Genomic DNA, 24,131 nt, shown 5'->3' on the forward strand with positions numbered 1-24,131 from the left:
CATGGTCAAAGTGAGAATTTGTTTTATTACAAGAACGTTGCAGCTATAACTGGAAGAAGTGGGGGAACTGAGAATGAGATTAAAAAATGCTTGCTAATTGAAAAAAAAGCATTTAAAAAGAAAGAAATTTAATAGGGGTAAATGTCAACTCTTCCATAAGGGTTCCAAACATCAGTTTCCTAAATACAATATGGGGAAGGAGGCATGGCCAGACAATCATTTGTCTAGAAAAGATCTGATGGTACCATAGAATCCTAGGACTCCTACTGAGCGGTCAGTCCATTAAAAGTTCACCAGGAATCCTAAGAGAATGATACAGCAGCCAAGCAAGCTAAAGTGATCTTAGGCTTTGTTAAGAAAGGCATCATATTCAGGATGAGAGAGGTCATTGCCCCACTGCATACTGCCCAACTCAGATCACATCTGGGGTATTACATTCAGTTCCCGGGCCCACATTTCAGGAAGGCCACTAAGCTGAAAAACATCCAGAGAACAGGGGTGTGCAGAATGTGAAACAAGAGTGTCAGCACATCCCAAAGAAAATTTCCATTGGCCTTTCCCCTAAAGCAAAGATGGGGAACCTGAGGCCTCGAGGCCACATGTGGCCTTCTAGGTCCTTGGGTACATCCTTTTGACTGAGTCCAAGTTTTACAGAACAAATCCTTTTGTTAACTTTGTTAAATTCTCTGCTAAAGTCCATGGGTCCAGACCTATCCAAAAGTCCAATGCCCAGCACTTTGTGGCAATAGCCTGGCAAATAGTAAACATTTAATAAATGCTTATTGATTGAATGGGTGATATCAGGAGATAGTGAAATCTCTGTTCATTGGAGGTTTCCAAGAAAAGGTTGGATGGCCACTTGGGTATTCTGTAAAGGGAAATTTATTTTCAGGTGTAGGCTAGGCTACATGACCTCAGACAAGACATTCAACTCTGCAATGTTTTGAAATTCCGTAAAAAAGCCAAATCATATAGTCTGTCACTACCAGTTTGATTTGTAGAACAAATACTACGGAGCTTGGCACTTAACATATGGGTTAACCAACACACTGCTAGCAGGCCAGCAAATTATAATTGCACTTAAAATGGCACATAACTAAGAACAAACAGGCACACTAATACATTGCTGGTGGAGTTGTGAATTGGTCCAAACTAATTCTGGGAAAGAACTTGGAATTATACTTTATTTTTTTAAAAGTCCATACCATCAGAGATGCTGCTGGTAGACATATACCCCAAGAAGGTCAAACACAGAAGGAAAGGTCCCATCTATACTAACATATTCATTCAAGTGGGGGATTTTCTGTAACAGCAAAGAAATGGAAACATAGAAAGTACCTATTGATTGCGAAATGGCTGAGCAAATTGTGATACATAAATGTAATGAAATATACTTACACTATAAGAAATGATGAATATGAAGAATTCAATGAAAGAAGAAAAGACATATCAAGTAATGCACAGTAAATTAAGCAGAAACAGGAAAACAATATATAAATGGTTACAAAGTAAACATTATAATAATCATGCTTGGCTCTGTAGACAAGTTGAAAAATTATGCCTTCCCCCCCTTAATTGCAAAGGTGGGGGAGATATGAGCATGGAATATTGTCTATATTGTCATGCACAGTTGGTTGGATTTGCTAAACTGTTGTTTTATTTTTAATCTATTACAAGGAAAGGCTTGCTGAGTAGGGGAGGGAGGAGAGATATATTCATAAATGACAGTGATATAAAAACAAAAGGCATCAATAAAAAATTAAACACACTATTAAAAATAAGAATCAACACGGAAGAAAAAAAGACCAAAAAGAAAGGAGACAAACTTCTGCCCAGCACAAAAATCCAAACCCTGATTATGGCAGAAGGAGGAGTCTCCAAGAATTTCTTCACCTGCCACTTGCCTGTCTTCTTCCCCAAGGGACTTGGGCACACAGCAAATGGCAGGAGATGCGACCTGCCAGGGGAATGGAGAGCAGCACATCTCAGACTCTGGGCTAAGACACAGTCATTACCATCATTTCTTATTTAACAAAGAGCCTTGAGCAAACATACTGACTCACAAAACACGAAATAAAGGTCTCTCTCTCTTGAGGGGCTAGCATTGAAATTTGAAAGAAAAAAAAAATCAGTGAGCCCCCAGGTAATGATTAAGCACTTGATCAGACTGCTTTACTTCATGGAGGCCAGAAGGACTAATTTCAATGAAATTCAAGAATGATGAACCATCCTAGAGGCCTTGGAGCATGAGATAAGTAAAGAGGGAAAATAAGAGGGAAAAAGAGTACAATGTCACAGAAACTCAGGCTAAAGTCTACTCTCTCCCCAAAGTACGGAAGCTCCTTGAGGGAAAGGACTGGTTTATTTTTACCTTCATATCCCTAGCACTTAAGTCACTTTACAAATGCTTCTTGAGTAATATGAGTCCTCCAGGAAAAATCAAGCTGCTGCTTAGAAGGAAGCCAGAGATTCCCAAGTTACCCATAAATCATCACTCAAAGCCCTCAAACTGCTATACCAAGAGGGCTAGGACAGGAATAGAGAGAAAAAAGCTCTGTTCTTGGTGGGAGCTGCTCTAGGACCAGTTCTGTAGGGGACATGGTAATACCACTTCAGAGATCCCTCCTGTTACTACAGGTGAGGTCAATGCTTCTTAACCAAGTGGTGGAAGAACGGAAGGGACCAAGAAAACCACATTGTCAATCTTGTCAAAAGTAGAATCAATTAACCAAACAATAAAGCATTCAGCAACAAGGGCCTTAAGATCACACAGTTTTCTGAAGTGTTCTCAGCCTCATGTATTCCATTACGCACCATAATCTCAGTCACTAGCTAAGGATGGACCCAATTCCAAAGGCAAAGGTCTCTGAATTGGACATAAGCCTGGAGGTCACACTAGGAATCCCAAGGATCATTAGGAAGCCAGTCTTTAGCAAAGACTACGAAGGATTTCAAATAGCTTCTCATGTATTTGAAGGCATTTATAATAAAGGAAGAGAAGAAGAGGAAGAGTCAAGAATGATCCCCTCCCTCTTACCCCCCCATCCTCAAAAAGACAAAATCTTTATTTCATTATACTCAGAATAACTTTCTCCCTCAAGGCAATTATCCTTAAGTGAGTTACCAAATATATATGACACTTAGAAGTCAATTTCCCCTGTATACCTTGTTTTTTTTCATCAAAAGGAAATTCTTACAGATTTTGATCCTAATTTGTTAGCTAAATAGAATTGGGGAAATATGTCAATATTATGAAGCAAATGCATTTTCATAAATACATTTACCAAATTACACTATACATAGCCAGGGAACAGTGAGCTAAGTCACAGAGAGTTGGGATAGCTTTGACTTATTAAAATCGCTCTCTTCACATATATTTTAAATACCTTTGAGCCCATTACCATCTGTGTATCTTCTACTAATGAGCTGCCGCTTTCCCCAAGAAGGTCAGTCACTTAGCATTGATTAGTTAGATGGAGACTGCTTAATTTCCAGGCCATTAATGAGGCGCTCTTTCTCATTAAGTTGAATCTGCCTCTTGTTAGTGTTAGTAATCTATTAATGAGCCTTTAGCGAAGTCCTGGTGATACTCACTTGCAATTCTAGATGAAGTACTCAATGCTGGATTAATTGGCAGTAATGGGGTGCTTATATATTTTTTTTTAAATAATGTGCATCTGACATGGATCGCTATCTTTGAGGGAGAATGGTGTGATGGAAGAATGAGAGAGAGATGTCTCCCAGGTTGGCCTTTATGAATCCCAGGAGAAGTCTTCAGACTCCCTACCCAACTCAAACTTCCTGGGAAGCCTAGTTTCACCTTCACTGACATTAAGACTGGCCTCTTCCTCTCTCTTTCCCAATGTGACCTCAATAGGCCAAATAAATCAAACAGTTTAGCTGATCAGTGCCCAGTGCTATAACCACAGCCAAGGTCATAGATTGACTTTTCAATGAGGCCACATAGTTTCACTTAGTTTCTGTGGCCACTGATGGTGAGCCAAACCTTTCCTGATCATCATGCCAGTGTGTAGCACTGGTCATGAGGGCAATCAGATGAGAGAATCTAGTTAGACTGGAGCCAACCCATTCCTACCAGTAGGAAAACAACTCAAAGGGCATACCCCCTTGGTATTAGGAGCATGATCTTCATGAATAAAAGATGACATAATGTTTCCTTTTGTCTGAATTTGGTTAGATATCTCAGAGCAACAGACTTCCATAACAGAGTCCCTCCTTGCATTCTTTCCTCAGGGCATAGATACCCAATGATAGCCAGTAGCCTCCATCAACAGCTGAACTGGCACCTTACACATACACTCAGTGTTGATCATTTACTTGACAGAGTTTCTAGATTAGGGGCTCTCAACCTGGGAACCACATACCTCAGGGGTCCATAGATAGATTTCAGGGATTCCACGAACTTGAATGAGGGAAAAAAATGTCTTCATTTTCACTGACCATTATTTTTTTATTGAAATCTAGCGATTCCTTTAATTCTGTACAAACATTATCCTGGGAAGGAGTCCATAGGTTTCATCTGAGTACCAAAGGGGTCAAGACACAAAAGAGGTGCAACTCTCTGTTCTAAAAGGGAAAAGGTCTAATGTAACCCTACATTCCCTTTCATCATTTCCAATTAGTTATACTACATTCTCATTCCAATCAGCATAAGGTTCTTTCAGTAAAGCTTATACCAACAATTTGGAATGTTCTTGACCTTCTCTCTATATACTCTCAGTGATCTCACCAATTCAATTGTCTGGATTGCCCACTCTCATGCTGTTTTATTCCATTGTAAAAAGTGATATTAATTGATAACCAAGTTCTTAAGTCTCTCAAAGTTGTCTTTATAAGGTTGTTATTGTAGCAAGTGCTCTGATTCTGCTCGTTTCATTATGCATCACTTCATACAAGTCTTTCCATGTTTCTCTGAAACCATTCCATTGATCATTTCTTACAACACAATAATGATCCCTTACCTTGATATAAGACATATATATATGTTGCCAACATGAGAACTTGAATATGCATACTTGCCAGAAGAGCTATGTCTTCTTTTTTTTCCCCTCCAACTGGGGACAAGGAGATTGGGTGGTATGGAGGTTGGAAAGAGAGAAAATAAATTTATGTTCAATGAAAGAACTCATTTTTTTTAAAGAGTGCAGTTCACTTATCATATCAGTGAGATGTGGTGATGGTGATACTCCTCTTCATCCTCATTCATTAGCTCAACTAATGAGCATATGGTGCTTATGAGGCCTAGGTCATAGATTCTATCCCTAGGTGAGGTCATTAGCATCTCAGTTCTATGGGCCACAGATAACATGCCTAACCTTGGCCAGCTGCCTAAGAAGTGAATCTCTGGTCAAGAGAAAATCTGGGCAAGGACATAGCTAGACCCAAGCACTTCGGTGTTTGAAGAAGCACATATCATGACTGGCATATCAATATGACAATGCTAAGAGGTATGGCAAGTTTTATTGTGTATCTGTGCTATAAGAGGGTCAGTCTATGGATGAGCAGCTCAGGATTATCTATCTTGATTCCAGTCAATTCAACTGAACGAGCATTTTTTAAGCAGAGTTCTAAATGCTGGAGATGTGAAAACCCTTCCACCAATAAGCTTATATTCTAACTAAGGTGGGGAGGGATGGGACAACATGTACACAGAAAAGTAAATAAATGAGGTATATAGAGAGAGTTGATATAAAGTCATTTCAAGAGGATAGGAGAACACTAAGGGAGGGGGAGATGATCAGAAAAGACTTCCTGTAGGAAGTGGCACCCAGATTCTGCCTGCCTTGAAGGAAGCTAGTGATACAATGAGATAGAAGTGAGGAGAATGAGCACTGCAAGCATGGGGGAGAGTCTGTACAAAGATATAGAGAAAGGGAATTGAATGCTACCTTCAAGAACAGCTCATTGTGGATGGATTGTAGAGTGTGTAGGGAGAAGGAATGCGCAATCAGTCTGGAAAAATAGCTTGGAGTCATACAGTGAAAGGCTTTAAATAAGAAGCAGAGGAGTTTGTACAGTATCCTAGAGGAAAGCAGAAGTTCCTGATGCTTCCTGAGCAGCAGGGGAGTAACATGGTCAGACGTGTGTTTAGGAAGAACAATTTGGCAACTGTGGATTAGAAAGGAAAAAAAACACAGAGGCTGGAAGACCAATTTAGGACACCATTTCATAGATTCAGGCAAGAAGTGATCAGGGCCTGCATTGTGAGTGGTAAAATGGTGGTTATGTGACTGGAGAGATTGGGAACAGATGAAAGATATCACAGAGGTAGCTCTGCTAAGATCTGGCAAATGACTGGGGGAAAAGAATTAAGGGAACGCTGAAGCTGTGAATCTAGGGGATGAGAAGGATAGTGGTGCCCAGCAGAGAAATGGAAATTTAGAGGAAGGCTGAGTTTTACATAAATAAAGTATTTAAGGACTTATTACGATAAGTCCTTAAATACTTTATGTGCTATTCAGTTGGGAAACAAACACAAGGAAACAAGACAGTTCCTACTCTCCAGCAGCTCACAGCCAAAACAACACCAATGCTGCCACTGCCACCAACGCCAACTCCAACACACCAACGCCAACACCAACACATCAACACCAACCCTCTAATGCCAGCACCAACACTCTAAAACCCCATCACCAACACACAAATACCAACACATCAACACCAACACCAACACTCCAAAACCCCAACACCAACACACAAACACCAACATCAACACTCCAATGCCAACACCAACACCAATGCCAATACCACATAAAGGACAAATGGAAAATAAGGGTCAGAAGGGGAAAAGGAGGAGGAGAAGAAGTGAGACAGGCTGTAAGTGAAGTGCAATGTGGCTGAGGCCTCTCCAGAAATAAGGGTCCAGACAGGCAATTACACATCAAGAGAGTGGGATCTTAGCTTTCTCCAGGATGGGAAGAAGAGAATTCCTTGTCAGTTATGGTGAACTAATGAGTTCTAGTTTAGACATGTTGAATTTGAGATGGCTACAGAACATCTAGTTGGAGTTTTAGGACTGGAACTCAGGAGAGAGGGACTAGGACTAGATTTACAGACTTGGAAGTCAAGATAAGTTAAGGAGCATTTATTAAGCACTTAGTAGGTGGCTAAGGAGAAACATCACATCTTCCCACCTAGGACCAAGACATGCACAGGTCTGAGAAACATTTTTTTCTTGTTTACAATTTACAATTTTTTGCCTGTTTACTATTATTAATATTTACCGCCTATCTTGGATGTCCCTGGAAAAGAAAGGCAAGGCAGAGGAGCACTGAGGAAATGGACGTGGAAGCAGATGATACCCATTCAAGTCCATGCTCGAGCCCATACTACTTGTAACCTTATACAAGTCACTGCACTTCTTGGGCCCTGTTTCCTCACTTGAAAATGGGGATCATGGTACTGGCCCAGACAATTTCACAGAAATGCTAGGTCAGAAATGCTAGAGAGCAGTCCAGCTGGCCATCAAACAAGAATCACCTCCGCAAAATATGCAACAAGTAGTCTTTCAGTCCTTCTTTTTGAAGATACTGGGAATCTTTTTTTTAATTTATGAACCCGTAAAAGATACTGGAAATCTTAATTCCTTGGCAAATTAACCCAATGCTAAATAGTAAGAGAGAAAGCCCTGGAGTATAAATAAGTCAATTTCATAGTTGACCCTGCCCCTGCTCCACCCCCATGGTCAACCACAATCAGTGACTACCTAAAAGAAAATTAAATATAAACCCGGCCAAGTGGTTATTATTTTTTCCTTTCCTGATTCATCTCTAGAGTAATATATTGCTTGCCTTCCCATTAGCCTATTAGAAACACTAAGCATGCTTAGGAGGGTAAATGATCGATGAGGTTTGAAAGGGTGAGAGACAATAAAAAGATAAACTATATACCCTAGGGGGAACTCAGTTACTTGGATCAATTTAACTTTCAGTACAAAGGCAAACAATCATTTCTAGAAGATCCAGCTCTGATCAGAGGAAATGGGAGGAGATGGGAGGAGGGACATGACAACAGTCCTACCTGGGGCACTAGACTGACTATATATAACAATGATATCGATAATGAGAGTCCTCAAGCTTGTGTTGAGATGGATGACTTACTGTTTACAAAAACATTTTCTCAAAATGGTGCCATGGGGTGTGCAAGCAAAGAAACTTGGGCTTGGAGAAGGGTCCCGCAGTCACTAAATGGCAAGGCCAGGATGTCAAGTCATGTCTTCCAATACCAAGATCAATAATTTTTTTTTTATGCTGTCATACTGGCAGTGGTGGGCTATGGTCCACTGTTAGCTGCTCACAAGAGCCATCTATTAAATTTTCAGTGTGAGACTTTATTCTTCAGAAATTGGCAAACTCTACAAATCAGGGGTTAGCTTATTATTTTGTCTAGATTTAAGAAAGTGATGGAGAAAATATTAATAATGCATACATCATGTACACATAGGACAATTAAGTGTCACAACGAATAGAGCACTGGACCTAGAGTCCTGAGTTCCAATCCCACCTCAGACACATATTAGCTGTATGACCCTGGACAGGTCCCTTCACCCTGTCTGCCTCAGTTTCCCCATCTATAAAATGAGCTAGAAAAGAAAATGGGAGACCACTCAAGTATTCTTTGCCAAGACAACCCCAAATGGAGCCACAGAGTCAGATGCAACTGGTTCAAGTGAATAATATGCATACAATTTTTTGAGAGCTTGTTGTCAAAACATTTATCAGCACACCCCTGCATACTAGCTACCCAGACCATACCGCACATGCTTGCATTTCATGCTTCACATCCTATCCATCCACACAAGTCATCTCACCTTCTGCCTATCATCCTTGCTCTACCCCCAAACCTGAAGAGAAAGATCTGGAAAGATTTCTTGGAATTCCCACTCTCAGCAAGCTTGAGTAACCAGAATTTTTCCACCATTGTACACAACGCAAAATGAGGCTCATAACTGAAAATCTTGAGCTTCTGTAAAATTAACAAGTATCTTTTAAATCTTGAAATTTAAAGACATTCACTATAGCTGAGAGTATATAGACAAAAAGAGCTCAGGAGTGAAGAGATCTGGACTCCAGTTGTAAGTCTGACATTGACTTTCCATGTGGCTTTGGCCAAGTGACATTGTAGACCTGTTTTCTCATCTGGGCAAGGTTAGGATTACACTAGATGACACATCCCCCTAACCAGACTTCTCTCAGTTCTAATCTTCTAAGATTCTAATTCTCAGAACACTGGTAGGTTACATGCAGCACATGAAGTGTGACTATACATTAATGAGGCTGAAACAAACAGAGGAATTTAAGGCTCAAAACAGGTGTTTTTCTTCAAAGTAGTCACAGTGTGAGAGGCTACAGATCATGGGATCCTAGAACTAGAGGTGGAAAGGAACACAGAGATTCAATACCTTCATGTTACAGAGAACGAAACTGAGGCCCAGGAAGGTGAGGTGATTTGCCCAAAGTCACATTTAGAATCATAAAACTAGAGAGAGAAAGGACCACAGGAGCCATTTAGGTTAACCTCCTTATTTTACAAAGAAAGAAACAGAGGCATGGGAAGGTGAGGTGATTTATCCAAAGTCATATCTAGGATCATAAAACTAGAGAGAGAAGGGACCTTAGGGCCATTTTACAGATGAGGAGGCTAAAATAGAGCAAGATGAAGTGATTTCTCTAATCACATAAGTAGTAAGTGTCAGAGGCAACATTCAAACCCAGGTCCTCTGCTCCCAGGGCAGGTAGTTGGAACTGCAATGGGTAGAACACTGGGCTAGGAATCAGGAAGACTCATCTTCCTGAGTTCTAATTTGACCTCACACACTTATTTACTAGTTGTGTGACCCTGGGTAAGTAACTTCACCCTATTTGCCTCAGTTTCCTCATCTGTAAAATGAGCTAGAGAAGGAAAATGCAAACCACTCCAGTAGCTCTATCAAACAAAAAAAAAAAGGCCAATGGGTCATGAAGACTTAGATACAACTGAAAGCAACTGAACAACAACCATCTCTATCTCCAGATCTAGAGCTCTTTCAAGGATACTGTAATGCTTCTCTCATTATCCTCAGAGTTAGTTTATGAACCCCCTCTACCACCACCATGTCCCCATACTCACAAGCCTTTCTTTTTCCTCTACAGTGATACTTTGCTTTTAACTAAGCAGGATTCCCCAGCCAGGCTACAAACTCTAAACTGAAAACTAAAATGAAAGGTCAGAAATTAAACAATTCCATTTGAACCAATATATATTTATGAAGACAAAATGGCCCACTGGTTGTTTCTTGAATTCTATGTTCCATCTTCCATCATTATGCTTTTGCATAGGCTATACCTCATGTACTCTCTGCTCCTCTCTCCTATCCCCAAGCTTCCTTCAAGGCTCAAGCTCCCATCTTCCCCCACCAGAAGCATTTTCTAGTCCACCCCATCCCTCCAATGGTCTGTACTCTGTCCCTTCTCAACTTAGCTTACAATCACTTATCTAAGTACATGTTTTATCCCCTTATTAGAATGTAAACTCATCCAAATCAGGGACTGTTTCATTTTTGCATCCTCAACCCTGAACACAGCATCCTCTTCTCATATGGTTGCTGCTTAATATATGTCTGTTGAACTGAATTCAATTCAATTTCATCAAGAATGTGATACAGATGTCAAGAAAGGGAAAGCAATTTTAGACTGCATTAGGAACAACATGGTGCCTGAGAGTAGAGAAGAAAAGATATTGCTGGGCTTTGCTGGTCAGGGCACATTTGGAGTCATGTGTGTTCAGTTCTACACCCCACATTTTCGATAAGACGTTGATAGGATATAAAGTGCCCAGAGGAGAAGAATCAGAAGGGTGAAGAACCTTGAGACCATATCATATGAAAATAGGTTTAAAGACCTGGGGATGATTAGCCTGAACAAGTGAAGATTGGGGAGGGTGGGGGAGGGGGAGGGTATTTTTTTTGCAAATATCTGAAGAGATGTCATGTAGAAAGAATTAGACCAGTTTGCCTCCGCTGGAAAAAAACAAGAAACAATGAGTAGAAATTGCAAAGTGCAAAATTTAGGATTGATGCAAAGAAAAATTTCTTAATAATTAAAAATAATTAAAGCTATCCACATATTGAATGGGGCTGCCTTGGGAGGTAATCAAATTCCCCTCACTGGTAGTCTTCAATCCAAAATTGGATGATTACTCTTCAGATGTCAAGTAAAGAGGATTCTTGGTCTGGTGCAGGCTGGGCTAGATGATCTCTGAGGTTCCTTCCAGCGCAGAACAGTTGGGATTATGTGAACTGAATTGATTCACCTATAAGATCCTCTACTTGGCACTGGGGACACTAGACCTCTACCCTCAAGAACTTTTATTCGAATTGAGAGTGGGAGAACACATATACAAAACAATATGGGATAGAGAAAAGGAGAGGTCATGGCAAAATGTCAGAAGAAATTTGGAGGAGAAAGAATTCACTTCTACCTTGGGGTGGGGGCTGGGACTTGGAAAGGCTTCATAGAGGAGATGCCATTTTAAAGGGTGGGAGAGTCTGCAATAGAAACAATTCCAGGGCCAGGGCACAGGGTGAGCAAAGGCATGGAGATGAGAAAGGGAAGGAACAAAACATGGCTCACTGGCATACTGTAATCACTTAATAAATGCTTGCTGACTTGAAATGCCTGTTGACAAGGTCAATCTGGCTCAAATGTAGAATCATAGAACTTCAGTTGGAAGGGACCTCAGAATGCCTCTAGTTCAACCAATTTATAAAAAGGAATTCCCTCTACAACCTACTCAACAAGTTTTCATTCACCCTGATGTGAAAAGGAGAATCAACGAATCAATAAGCATTTATTATGCACCCACTGTGTGTCAGGCATTATGCTGAACTCTGGGGAGATAAAGACAGAAATGAAATTGTTCTTGAGTATAAGATGAGATAGGTTGGAACCAGAGAGCAGAAAGTCATGAAGGACAGAGTCAAGGATCTAGATCTGAAACTGAAAAGGACCTTAAGAGTTCATAGAGTCCAATCCCTTCATTTTACAATTGAGGAAAGTGATGTCCAGGGAGGTGAACTGATTTGCCCAAGGTCACAATGGTAATACATAGCAAAGCCAGGATTCAGAGCCTCTGATTCCAACTCTCATGCCCTTTCCATTTCTCCATTCTCCCTCAAGTCAAGAGTTTCTACTTTATTCGGTAAGCACTGAAGGAAAGAGGGCACTGAAGATGTTTGAACATAAGAGTAATATGATCAGCCCAGTTCATTAGGAAGATTACTTAGGTAAGAGTACAGAAGATGCATTGGAAGGTAGTGATGATGGAGGTCTCCTGGGCAAATATGAAAAGCAGAGCTCCTCAAAGTCTTGTTTACTAGGAATATTCTCCAATTTTCTCTTATCACATCTTTACAATGGTCCCTGCTTTCAGGGAATAGTTCAGGAAGAAAAGGCTTAGAGAATAAAAACTCCACACACAGTAGGTGCTTGATTAATTAAAAATAAGATATGCAGTGAACTTCTCATATTTCATTTTTTTTCTAAAGCTGACTCAAACAAATATTTTCTTTCCCATCAGTCCATGTAGTTTATAATGGTTTGTTGCATAGGCAGATTGCTGTATTTTGAATTTCAATTTCATATTTTCAGTGAAGATGATGCAAAATCAATTTGCAATCATGAACTAAACTGATTTGAAATAAATTCACAATATGAATTTTTTAAAACTTGGATTGAATGCTTGACAGTCACTGCCTTCAAACATCTGAAAGGGGATCACATAGAAGAGTGATTAAACTTACTCTGTGTAATTTCTGAAGGGATAACAAGAACCAATGGGTAGAAACAACAGGTGGACAGATTTCAGCTCCATATAGGGAAAAAGCTTTTGGAATTGGTTACATCTAAAATTAAATTAAAAGGACAGCTAGATGGCACAGGGGATAGAGGGATAGAGCACCAAACTTGAAGTCAGGAAGACCTGAGTCCAAATCTGGCCTCAGACACTTACTATGTGACTCTGGGCAAGTCACTTCACTCTGTCTGCCTCACTTTCCTCATCTGTAAAATGAGTTGGAGAAGAAAATGGCAAACCACACTAGTATCTTTGCCAAGAAAACCCCAAATGGGGTCACAAAGAGTTGGGCATGACTGAAACAGATGAACAATTCTCAAAAAAAGTGAGTTCCCTGTCAATAAGTCTTCAAGCAGACACTGAATGACCATCTGTCAGACCTGGGATAAGAGGTTAGCTTAAATGACCTCTAATGGTCATTTCCAACTCACATTATGGGAATCTAAAAAAGTCCCACGATGCCATGGTTCTCTATGGGTCTCTCCTCTAAGAGCCGCCCAAAACATTTAGCTTGACAGAGGTGGCTTTAGGCAACCCTGATTTATTTCATTTTTCATGACAAGTTCTGAGGTGAGCTTTCTGAATGCTTGGGCCTATGTAAATTAACCTGTAACCCATGGGTTTCTAAAAAATCAACATGGTAATTTATGCAAAGTGATGCAAAATAATATAGCCTCTGGTTTGTGGCAGGGAAAATCTGGTAGCCTTCCCAAGTGGACATTCAGAGCCACGTAAATAAGACAGACTGTAAATGTGGTGGGCAAAACAGTGATGCCTGACAAGTGGAGATGATGACTGTGCCAAGGTAATGGGAATGAGGAACCCTGCCCCAAAACACCTGTGGACCAATTGGTCCCCATTGGCAAAGTCTCTGAATGCTAAGGAGATGACAAGCCAAATCACTGTGAGATGGGACAGAGGAACAAAAGACATCCAGGGCTACATAGAGAAGAGGCAAAAGGGCAGCCTACACAGCAATCTATTCTCTCCCCTGGCTCACCTGGAGGAGAGGAGTGGCAGACCGGGTCAGACACCAGCTGGGCAGCAAATCACTTCAAATCCAACATTTGGGTCTTGGCCGAGGAAACAAAATAGGCCTTGTCAGATAGAAACCCTAATCCCCAAACAAGTGTTGTTTTTGACAGCCAATGATCAAAGGCGCTAGGAATGTTCCAAGTCGAACTTGCTGGCTCCCACAGGGCAATTAACTGCACCTTTGGTCACTGCCACTCTTGGAATGTGTACAGTGCACAGGCTTACCTTGAAATACAAAATTATGGGGGCAAAGAGAAACAGTTGGCTGCAGGACTTAAAATAAATATTTCCAGGGGAGTCCTTTCACCATATGGGAGTTTTTCACTTCGTGTTCAATATTTAATCCAGTTTTCCACTCAGTTAAACCTCTTAAATCCTCAATTCAAATTAACAGTGTTTTCACTCAACTATGGCCAGGCCTAATCAAAGACTTTGCTGGGGAAAAGGCAAACAGCACCAGCCAGGAAGTACACAAAGAGTCAAAAGGCAAATGGGGGGACTAGTGAGCTCCTCTCCAGTGACCCAGCAAATTCTGGGGACTTTGGGGGAAAAGCAAACGGGGAGACTGGTGAGCCCCTCTTGAGTGACCCAGCAAATTCTGGGGACTTTGGGGGAAAAGCAAACGGGGAGACTGGTGGGCCCCTCTTGAGTGACCCAGCAAATTCTGGGGACTTTGGGGGGGAAGGCATTGGCTTAGGTAGTAAAGGGTAGCAGTGGCAAGCAGAAAGAAGGTAAAGCACTGAGAAAAAGATCTCAAAGCACTGAGAGACTAGAAGGGAGCTCTTAAAGCATAGAACATGTTTCACTGTAAGCATAAGGTTAAAAAAAATGAAGTTGACTCCTAAAACGTTATGGCTGGAAGTGATCATCAATAAGCATTTATTTAGTCCTTACTATGTACCAGGAGCTGAGGATATAAAGATAAAGTAGGTCCTGCCTTCAAGGAGCATATATTCTAACAAGGGAGGCAATAGTTGCAAACAAGATAGATACAGAGTGATGGAAGATACACCTTTATCATTGGGGATAACATAGGCAAGAGGAGACCAAAAGACTTATCCAAGGTCACACAGAGTGTACCCTCCCAAGTATCTCAGGTTGCTAGGGCCTTCTCCTTCCCCTTTTCTTTTCTGTATACCTGTTTTGTATATACTAGCATGGGCACATGTCATCCCTGCCCTTAGATTGTAAGCCCTCTGCAGGCAGGGCCAGTTTCATTGCTGTTTCAGTATCTTTAGTGTCTACCTACGGCAGTGTCTGGCACAAAGCAGAGATTTTAGAAATGCTTGCTGATTAACTCCAAATCTCACACTCTTTGCATCACATCATTTGACTTATTTTGACCTCAAAATAGCAAAGTACAAATCTATCCACACATTCCCTGGCACTTAAGATATCTGTTAATTATTTAGGATCACAGGATTTAGAGGTGGAAGGAATTTCAGAGGTCAGCTAGTTCAATGCTTTCATTTGAAAGAGAAGGAAACTGAGGCCCAGAAAGAAGGGTGACTTGGCCAACACCATACATACAATGGCAGCAAGTAACAGAAGTGGTTTGGTGTAGTGTGAAGAGGGCTGGATGTGAAGCCACCTGGATGACCTTAGACAAGTCCCTTCTCCTCTATGAGCCTCAGTTTACTTCTCTGTAAAATAAGAGCACTGAACTAGCTGACCCCTGAAATCCCTTCCAGATCTAGGATCCTACAGTTGGTCTTAGGCAAGTCCCTTCCCTTCTATGGAACTCAATTTCCTTTTCTGTAAAATAAGGGCATTGAACCAGCGGGCTTCTGATATCCCTCTCAGATCTAGAATCCTATGGTTGGCCTTGGACAAGTCCCTTCCCTTCTATGGGTCTCAGTTTCCTTCCCTGTAAAATAAGAGGGTTGGACTAATTCAGCACTTCTTAACCCATATGGGGTAGTAACCCCCAGTTCAAGAAGTGCTTAAGGGGTCACAAGTGAAGAAAGTTGAAGAAACCCTGTACTAGATGGCCTATGGAGTGCCTTCCAGCTCTAGAAGCACAGGCCTAGGACCTTGATCTTATGAGGAAGCAGGAACAAGATGGGCACAGACAGGCTCTTGCCTTATGAAGCAGGGAGCCCAGAGGTTGATCCTCTGATCTTAACTGAAAGCAGAGGAACCAATCCATGCTAAGCTCCAGCAAAGCGAATTTAGAAGATGGCTGGGGAAAAAAGAGCTTAAAACCGTGGACAGGGTAGAGTCCATGTTCTAATAACCAATCACAGAATTGTAGAATCGTGGTGTTTGAGAGCTGGAAGGCAGCTCTACAGCCATTCCATCCAACCCATCATGCATTTGGCTCCTTCCAGTTGCAGAACTATTAAGCAGGGCTGTTCTCCACTTGTACCATCTGACATAGTGTGACTGCTTAAAATAAAATAAAAAATGGGGGAAAGGAGAGAATAGCAATGTAGAATTAGTCTTTGCTCCAGCCTGAAATAAACAATTCAAACATGACAGGATGTTAGGGAAAAGAAGAATGTTCTATAGACAGACAGGGGACAGTTCCAGGAGAGGTACCATCAGATGCACTCAGCAACATATGGCATGCATTCATCTCTGTCCCCAATCACCTACAATGGCCCCCATAATGATGAAGAGCTCCTAAGAAACTACACAGACAGCTGGTTAACAGGGAGTTTACCTATGCAAGCCAGAGAAAGGGACCATCAGGGCTGAACTGAGGGCATCACTTGAGGCGTGCTCTAAGTGCGGGCGTAAGCAGGTTAAGATGGACTCCAATGAAAGAATTGGCAGCTCTGGAAATTTGGGCCCTGGGGCAGGGGAATCAGAAAAGGCCTCCTCACTGATCCCTGAAAAATAAGCCAATCTCTAGGCTCTTGTTAATATAAGGGCGATTTGGACAGATCCTTGCTTATGGAGGAAGAAAGAAGGAACGGACATACTCTATTTGCCCTGGCTCTGACTCTAGCTTGCTTTCTCACTGCAGACCAGGTAAGAAATTCACTCTCAACCAACTGAGTCTTAGACTTTCCAAACAGGGTTACCTACCAGAGGATTAGAAGATTTGGCTAAAGGGGGTTACTGTTTATACAGGTGGTACTTATGCAATGTCATTTAAGCAGGAACATTTGGGCCTATAGATCCAAGAATGATGATGCCCACACATGTTCCCAATTAGGTACCATGGATAGACAGATTTTGAATGGAGATTAAAACCCTTCCTGAAAGAAACCACAGCTACCTATAGTTCCTCCAAGACCAGGGTTTCTTAAACTTTTTCTGCTCGCTATCTCTTTTTGCATTTCAGCGGTGTTTGCTGGTGCTATCTGGGCGTGATGGCATGTGCAATGCAAAGTGCACGTGCTGTGTGTTCAGGACCAAGACAGCAGTGAAGTTACACAACGCAACACGAGCAAGCACTGACAGAAACACCTCAAATCCATTACGCACTTGATTTGGAATTAATTTTTGGTCGCTGTGCGTCCAGAAAGTTTTTACTGTTGTCAAATTTTTCACAACCTCATATGGGGTCTAGATCCATAGTTTAAGAAGCACTTTGGACAAGCAGATATCCTCATACTCTTATATTCCAAAGCAGCACAGTAGGAAGAAACACAAATACAAACCTCAAAATTAAATAAATGTTCAATTTGTTCTTACTGCTTTTTTATTTCCTTCTCCACATAACCAATAAATTATCGAAGATAGGTTCTGAGCAGCTTCTGCATTTAAAACATAGAATCACAAATACCTAAAGTTGGAAGAAACCTCGGAGGCCACTGAATCTAACCCTCATTTTAAAGATGAGGAAACTGAAACCCAGAGAGAATAAATTACTTGTCCCGAGTCAAAATATCTGAGGTGGGATTTGAACTTGCATGTTCTTGGCTCTAAGTCCAGTGCCCTCTGACTATACTACAGTGCCTCTCTCTAAGAAATGATAGTCATCAAATGGCAGAGCTGGAAAGGACTTCTGAAAGCATTTAGTCCAACTTCATCCTTGTATAAATGAGGAAACAGAGGCTGGGACAAGGGAAATCACTTGCCCAAGGTCACAAGGTGAGGGGCAGAGTCAAGGTCTCCTGATGCCTAGGTTAATAACCCTCGCACTATGAAATGATACCTCTGCTGCACCATTTAAACAGTTCTCTACTTGAAATCATTCTTTGAGACTCAATCTTTCTAATATATCAAATATTTTAATCAGCTCAATTGTCCATGAATTTTCATGTTTAAAAGAATTCACTGGTTTAAAGAAGCTGGACTTTTAACAGTCTTTCATAGGGAGGTCTTAAATGATTGTTCTATTGAAGATTTTCTTCTTTTTAAAGGCTCTCCCTTCCCCTCCCACAATCTGACTTTGTAATAAAGATGTGAAGTTAATTCAATTCAATAAGTTTTTATTAAGTTCCTACTATGTGCTAGGGAGTACAGAGACAAAAGCAAAACTGTCCTTGCCTTTGAAAAGCTTACTTCCTATCAGCTGAGCAAAACAAACCAACCCACTGATGATATGTGCCTCATGTCACAGTTACCGTTCAATAACTCTAGCTCTCTGTTGAGAAGAGCAAGGTATCTGCTTAGCTATCAGGCCTCTGAAGTCCAATGGTCACTGCATGCCATGGATTTTTCAAGTCCATCCATGGGGGTTCGAACTCCAATACTGACCTGACATCAGAATGACAGTATCCTAACAAAAACTAGGTGGATAGATATGGGGGCATGGGTGAGTGGGAACGGGAACACACACACACACAAACATACATACACACAGTCCTCCCTTCTAGTCATCAGCCTCTAAACTGTCTCCTCTCCTCCATGTACCATGCCCACTCCCATATTTCTCTAATGGACAAGAATCAGGGCTTCTTAAACTTTTTCCACCTGCGACCCACAGTTTAAGAAATGCTGGACTATATTATCTTTGAGGTCCCTTTCAAATCTAAAATCATATCATTTGCTATCTCTCTCATCGCTGGAGGGCCCTCTTCCCCACTCATTCAAGTCCTACCCACCCTTCAAAGCCCACCTAGAGTATCTTTCCCTCTCTAACCCCCAGTCCCAAGAAGACTTTCTTGACTACTCTTACCCATATTGGGCCTCAGTTTCCCCACCTGTAAAGTGAGAAGGTTGGTTGGACTAGATGGTATCTAAGGTCCCTTCCAGCTCTTAATCTAGGATCTTATGTGTGACCCTGGGCAAGTCCCTTCCCCTCTCTGGGACTCAGTTCATCTCAGCTGTAAAATGAGGATGACTTATGAGAGAGGGGAGAGGAGATAAAGATGGGAAAATGAGGCGGAGAGGGAGAGAGAGAAGGGAGAAAATATACTCTCAAGAACATTTGTTTCAGGAAGATTTGAGAGGATTTAAATCACAAAGGGAAAACTCAAGAAGAATATATACTTCTACTGCATGAGCATTCTGCAAAGACCAAAAAAGAAAACATAACAAAAAAAAAAAAAAACCCACAACCCAAATGCAAAGCCCTCCCACACTATTCAGCAGTCCTAGAAATTAACTAGTTTGCATTTTTGCTGTAAGTTAGAATATAACCTGGCCCCAGCTGCAGCCCGGTGCTGGTTCAGCTCTTTTCCCAGGCACACTGGATGGTCTTGCTTGTAGTACACCATGTATTATAGTTCCCTTTGTTTGCTTATCTTCTGGAATCTGGAGGGTTTCCAGAAATAAGTGTGAAAGAAAAAAAACCCATTCTTTTCTAAGTCATAAGATCATAAAATTATAGATGTAAAGCCAGAAGGGACCTCAGACCATCTAGTCCAACATTGTTCTTTTACATAAAAGGAAACTGAGGCATAGGGAAGGAAAATTACTTGTCCAGGGTCATACACTAGCTCCAAAGTTAGACTCAGAGGCCATATGGTTAAATCCCCTTATTTTATGGAGGAGGAAACTGAGGTCTGGGAAGAGGAAAAGACTTGCCCAAGGCCATACATAGAATTACAGATCAAAAACTAGAAGGGTCTTCAGAGACCATACAGTCTAACCACCCACTCACTTTGAAGGTGGGGAAACTGAGTCCAAGGGAGGTGAAAAAACTTGTCCAAGTTCCTAAGGGTGATAAGCAATAAAAGTTGGATCTGAACCCAGGTCCTCTTTCCACAGCATTGTGCAGCTTGACAAAAAAGGCCCAATGGCTCCTTCTTAATTCTTGACTCCTGCACTCACCAGAACTCACTGGCATCAACACCTCTCGGTTTATCAAGATGAAACCTCAAAACATTCTAATAGACTTCACATCTGGCTCCAGGTAACTACAGGCAGTGATTACCAGGGGCAAGATCATAATCGTGTTTATTGACATTGTCATTATTAATCTCTCAGCATCTCACACACTCTTCCTCTCTCCTTCACTCTCACACAGTTCAGGTCATGTCCTTTCACCTCAGGTACCAAAATAGCCTCCAAATGAGGCTCCCCTGACTCAAATCTCTCCCCACTTCAATCTAGCCCCAAGACAGCCACAGAAAGGATTTTTCTAAACCACAGCTCGGACTATATCCCCTCTCTCATCAATAAACTCTAGGTATTACTTTTTGCTTCCAGGCCACCAATTTCTCTCCATTGTCTCCAAATAAAAGGTCGCCTCTTTGGTAACTGACCATCTCCACACCTTGGCTCCTCCCCCATCATGAGTGATATAATCCAACTACCCCAGCCTCTTTACTGACCCTTACATAGAACACTCCGTCTTTGAGTTCCAAGCCTTTCCACTAGCTGTCCATCATGGCCAGAGTGCTCTATTCCCTCATCACTTCATCTTATTCCTTTGGCTTTCTTCAAAGTCAGTTCAAATTTGACTTTCAGGAAGATTTTCCTGATTCCTCCAGTTACTAACATCTTCCCTTTTCAAGTTATCTCCCATCTACTCTGTACACAGAACATCTGGCCTGGAGTCAGGAAGATTCATCTTCATCAATTCAAAGACAGTCTTGAACACAAACTAGTTGTATGACCCTGGGCAAGTCACTTGACTCTGTTTGCCTCAGTTTCCTCATCTATAAAATGAGCCACAGAAGGAAATGGCAAATCATCCCAGTATCTTTGCCAAGAAAACATCAAAGGGGACCAATGAAGAGACAGACAAGACTGAAAAATGACCCAACAACAACTCTGTACATATCTTGTACATACCTAGTTATTGCGTTTTGTCTCCTCCATTAAATTCTGAGCTCCTTGAAGGCAGAAGCTGTTTTAATCTTTCTTTGTATCCTCAGAGCTTAGCATATTGCCTGACATAGAATACACTCAATAAATGCCTTTTGACTGACTGATTATGGAACTTATGACTTATGAGGGAAAGAAACAAGACCACAGTGGTATAGTAGATAGAGAATTGACCTCAGGATTGGAAAGAACAGGGTCAAATCCCAACTCTAACACAAACCTCCTGGACAATTCATTTAACCTCACAGTGCTCTAGGCGACCCTCTAAGGCAAGGGTTCTTCACATTGTTTTATGTCAGGGATTCCAACAGATAGTTTGGTGAAACCTATAGAACCATTCTAAGAATAATGTTTTTAACTAAATAAGGTGTCTAGGATTACAAAATAAACCACCTATACTCAAATACAGTTGTCAAGTTTAAAAAAATTCTTAGGCCCCAACTAGAGAACTCCTATTTATGGCTATAATTTTTGGAGAAGGCATCAATAGAAGGAGTTATTCCTTTTAGCAATCAAAGATCATATCCTGTCCCATTTCCTATCAACTAGAACAACACAGATTTCTACCTGGAGCTCTTCAACTGTCCAAGTCCCAGGAAACTCCCTTTCAACTGGCCAATATGCAAGATTATTTAGTAAAAGTTTCCTATTGGATGTTATTAAATGTTCTTTAAAGGTGAAATCGACTACAACCTCCCACTGGTTACCCAACATCACTGATGCTCCTGTGATACAGAGCAGAAGCACTGGGTTACAATTAGAAGCAGTATGATAGGAGGCAGCCAACCAAAAAAGGAAAGTAAAGAGAGCAAAGTGCTCCTTGAAGCCGATCTACTCTCAGCAACAGCTTCTGGACCAATCGGTTCACATCTCTAAGGTTCAGAGAAGTTGGAATTCTAAGATTTTGCCTGCCTTCACTTCCCAGTCATAGATATCAATAAACATCAATAATAGGACTTGTTAAAAATTGTTTTCCAAGATAACTTTCATTACAGAAGGCTAATCATGCTGTACCGCACCCCCTAGCCATGCAGAAAGGACACAACTAAAAGTCAAAGATATTCACAAACTTTGCAAGTGATGCAGCAAATGGGGCACTGTGAAAGACACCTACCTTTTAACTCATACCAGGAGTCCACTGAGAATTCGCTCTTCTTACCTGCTTCACAACTGCTTCCCTTCACATAAATAATCATTTCTCAAACTGGAAATTGAGGGCATGCTCATCCATTGGGGAATGGTTGAATAAGTCGTGGGGTATGAATGTAATGGAACACTACTGTGCTATAAGAAATGATGAGCAGGCAGTTTTCAGGAAAAAAAACCCAGAAAGACTTGTATGAACTGATGAAAAGTGAAATTAGTTGAACCAGGAGAACCACATTGTACACAGTAACAGCAACATTGCGTGATGATCAGTTATGACAGACTTAGCTCTTCTCAGAAACATGATGCAAGACAATTAGAAAAGACTCATGATAGAAAACGCTATCCACATCCACAGAAGGAACTGATCAACTCTGAACGCAGATCAAAATACACTATTTTCATTTTATTTTCTTTGGTTTTTTTTCCTTTTGGCTCATTTCTTCCTTCAAAACTGTGACTAATATGGAAATGTTTTATATGACTGCACATATATACCTATATTAAATTGCTTACCATTTTAGGAAAGGGGGAGGGGAAGGAGAAAGAAAAATATGGAACACAAAATTTTGTTAAAAAATGAATGGCAAAAATTGTCTTTACATGTAATTGGAAAAACAAAATACTATTTAAACTAATAATAATAATTTCTCCAAACTACAACCTGAGTACATGGCAGGCTACTTTAATGGGAATAAGGGGAGTATGGGAAGGAAGAGAGGAATATGTATTCTATTTGAATCCAACTAGATGGCTTTTTCAATATTCGTTTCATTTTTCCTTTCCAACACTGCCTGAGCCATTAGGACACAGCCAAGTGAGGAAAATGGGATGTGGTCCAGCAGGTTGTATTTGGTGGTAATAATCTCCCCCATTGCTTGATCTCAGTGATACTCAGTCCAAAGCAAGATTAAAAGTGAAAATATTACTCAAAGAAGGCTAGGAGTAACACTTCAAGTTGGAAATAATAAAGAAAAAGTATATGTCGCACAATACAGGCAAGGAAGAGATATAGTATGTAAAATCAAGCATATATGTACATATGAGACCTACTTCCAATTTGTGCTCACTACAGAAGAGACCACAAGAGTTGGGGGGAGAGGAAAGAGAGAGGGAAGAGGAGGAAAGAAGGGAGAAGGGAAAAAAGGAGAGGAGGAGAAGGAGAGATGGAGAGAGAAGTAAAGGAGAGTGATGGGGAGAGGGATAGAGAGAAAGAAAAAGGAGGAAGGAGAGGAGAGAGAAAGGAAGAGGGAGAAGTGGGGAAGAGGGAGAAAAGAAGAGGAGAGGGAGAAAGAGAGGGAAGGGTCAGGGGTAGGGAGAGGAGAGGAACAAGGAGAGAGGGGGGAGAGGAAGAAGAAGAAGAGAGGGATGGAGAAAGGGAAGGAGGAGAGTGAGAGGAGAGAGGGAGGGATATTTGATAGTGGAAAGTAGGGATGATACTTATGTGAAGTCCCTAATTGCCTCCCTTTTGTTAGTGGAAAAGGTTTGTGACTGTGTAAAGGCTGGAAAAGCTGCTCCAGAGGGCTGTGTGCAGTTCCAGTGGATCACACTAGACTGTCAGGATTGGGAGGTCCAGGTGTTTGTGTCTTTCTTTATGAGAAAGTGAGCAAGGTGCTAGTGATCCATTACTCTACCTTTACTGCTTCAGCATCTTTTGGATGGCATCTGTGTTATTAAGCTTAATATATTATCAGTTAAAAAGTAATGACATACTTCAACTAGTTCAGTGCCCAAGCACAAAGCAAGCTCTAAGCCCCCTCAAGCATCTGTCATTTCAAAAAAATATAGACATGAACCCTCTTAGCTAGATTTTGCACTTAATCAGAAAGTCAGGAGTCATATAAATTCCTTTCTGGGAGATAGTGGACTAGGAGCCAGCAGCCATCCCCCTCTGAATCATTTGTTTCCATGGAATAATACATTTCTCA

The 24,131-nt window shown here is 41.1% G+C and overlaps 1 protein-coding gene across 1 annotated transcript in view; it reads right to left on the reverse strand.

The window, feature by feature from the left end:
• Positions 1-24,131, reverse strand: part of IL1RAPL2 (interleukin 1 receptor accessory protein like 2) — a 954,343-nt gene that overhangs the window by 846,970 nt on the left and 83,242 nt on the right. The gene's annotated exons all lie outside the window — the stretch shown is intronic.

The sequence above is a fragment of the Notamacropus eugenii genome, chromosome X (assembly GCF_028372415.1).
Source record: "Notamacropus eugenii isolate mMacEug1 chromosome X, mMacEug1.pri_v2, whole genome shotgun sequence".
Taxonomy (NCBI): Eukaryota; Metazoa; Chordata; class Mammalia; order Diprotodontia; family Macropodidae; genus Notamacropus; species Notamacropus eugenii.